General features: G+C 28.9%; 1 protein-coding gene across 1 annotated transcript in view; it reads left to right on the top strand.

Moving 5' to 3' along the window:
* LOC100160261 overlaps positions 1-2,585 on the top strand; it is a 21,566-nt gene that overhangs the window by 14,172 nt on the left and 4,809 nt on the right. The window lies entirely within an intron of this gene.

Genomic DNA, 2,585 nt, shown 5'->3' on the forward strand with positions numbered 1-2,585 from the left:
GAATTCAAATTTAATACTATCCATTATACAGTGACCCACTTGTAACCTACTGTACAGCAGAGTGACATACACTTACCCACCTTTTTTTTTTTATTATTACATTTTGCGTATAGGCAGTGGTGTATTGGTAAATATATTTATGGGTATACACACCAATAAAATATGTACGTAACCTAAACGATCAAATTATATCATCGTATATATTATATATCGTTATTGCAGTTCAATTAGTACATAGTTTTTAACATTATTTTATTAATTTTTTTATAATGTAACAATAGAAAATAAAACAAAATCAACTCGAATGTCAAAAAAATTAAAATAATAATAACATTATTATTATAGGTACAATCTATAGAATTTTCCACATAGATTTTTTGTATTCAATATTGGGTTTACTAAATTGAACTTAAAGTCTTAAAATACATTAAACACGACGCATATTGTTATATAACTTATATTCAATACCTACCTCAATTGATAAGTAATTCATTAATACATATAATAACGAATAACGTTTTTTTCCTATATGAATTATTAAATAAATTTTAAATCTTATTTGGTTTTCTGGTTATTTTGGAAGCGTATACCCGTAAAATAAGATTTTACCTTGGGTATACGCCGAAAATCGAAAATCTTCTGATGGGTATACGGCGTATACCCGCGTACCCGTACCAATACACCACTGCGTATAGGTAACAAAATTAATTAATATTAATTAATAAGAACAATAGTGCGAATAGTGTGGTAGTTTGTACTTTGTACACAAAGTTGCGAAAAACAATTGACCATGGCACTATGCAACGGCGTGCGTTCAGTGTTCACTGCGTTTTTACCTCGTAGTGGGCATTCATTCGTACGACGTACTATCAATGTATTAATGTGCAACAAATAAAAATTAATGATTACCTCTAAACATAGGCCTAAGGTCTATGACTCTAAGTTACATTTTTATCGTTACATTATGTTCTAGGAATTGCGGTTATATACTTCATCTACTTACCTGATGTAATTATGTTATATGAAATATGAATAATATAGTACTCTAATTAGGTATACAGTCACAGATTTATATGTAGTACTAGATAGCGAACTCCCACCAATCACCATGAGTTGAAGCTTCAAGATCGGTTGGCAATTGTATGGTATTTTATATGGCATATAATATTAATTATGATTTATCTTGTATTATATTTTAGATTCTGAGCGGAGCGAGGAATGTATTGGTTTTACAATGATGTTTATTTCTTTTTCTTTTTTATTCTGTAAACACTTTTTCTCCGTCTAAACTTGCTCAAAAGTATCAAGTATAGCATTTTTTCTAAAAAGGTAATGTCCTTAAGCTGGTACTTTAAAGAGATCATTTTTCGATTTTCGAAACGCTACTCGAAATAAAAGCGGTTAAAAGACCAAAACGTACGATTTCACGATTTTATAATATTATATAATTACGGACGACGTTTTCTACCAGAAATATTGCTTCAAATGAAAAATGAGTAGAGATCTTTTTTGTTGTATTTTGGATTTTGTTCCTTACGGTTTAAAATTCGGAAAATTTTAGCCATTTTTGAGCTATTTTAAAACGCTTTGTTTATCACCATAGAAACGAATAAAATTAAATAAAAAAGATTCCCTCGTCCGCTAAAATCGTTTTTTATCGAATGCAATCATTGCATTCAAATCTAATACAGTAAAATTACACTATCCTGTCCGATGCCCCAAGGGACGATGGACAAACATCCACCACCGAAATGCGCTGACCTACTTTTTTGTTATTTCTAAATTGTTGTTTAAAAAAAAAATATATTTTATATAAATCATTTTACATTTACTATTTTATTTTACCATTAAAAACGATGTTATTCCTAATATACATTTTGTATTATGAATGAAATGTTTTGCCACTTTTGCGTCCCTGCTTTATATATATTATATATTATATACCTAAATAATTATCCATTATATTGCCACGCTCAGTGGCGTAGCCAGAATTATCAAATGGGGGGTGTTTCAAGTATAGATTAAAACCAAGTTTTTACAGTTTTCGTATATAAATAAATTTAGGGTTCAGGACTTGACTTTTTGCACTAAAAATTATCGAAATATGCAGTCGAAATTCTCAAAATATTCTTAAATATATTATGTACTATGTAGCAACATGTTTATATTATTTTTGAAAAATCATAAAACTTATTGCAATTTTCGTAATAAAAAACTAAAAAATGAGTAGGTATATAAACCTGATAAATAAATAACAACTTTATTTTTAAAAATACTGGCATACAATAGGTACTACTGGTACTAGGTTAATAAATAAGTAATAACGAATAACGTGATATGTGAACACCTTGATAAACGAACACGTACCCAGACAGCAATTTTTTGTTTAATAATATTATTATAATATTATCATTACAAAATGCTGTCTGGGTACCTATATCTACTGATGTTCATTTCTTCGTACCATCTACAATCTAGACGTCAATTATAGTTTAAACACAGTTTTGTCACAAAGAGTCTTTTGAAATCTTACATATGCGAACATAGGGCCAACTGTAGCCAAGCTCCACAAATAACTTTAACAG

The sequence above is a fragment of the Acyrthosiphon pisum genome, chromosome A2 (genome assembly GCF_005508785.2).
Source record: "Acyrthosiphon pisum isolate AL4f chromosome A2, pea_aphid_22Mar2018_4r6ur, whole genome shotgun sequence".
Classification (NCBI taxonomy): Eukaryota; Metazoa; Arthropoda; class Insecta; order Hemiptera; family Aphididae; genus Acyrthosiphon; species Acyrthosiphon pisum.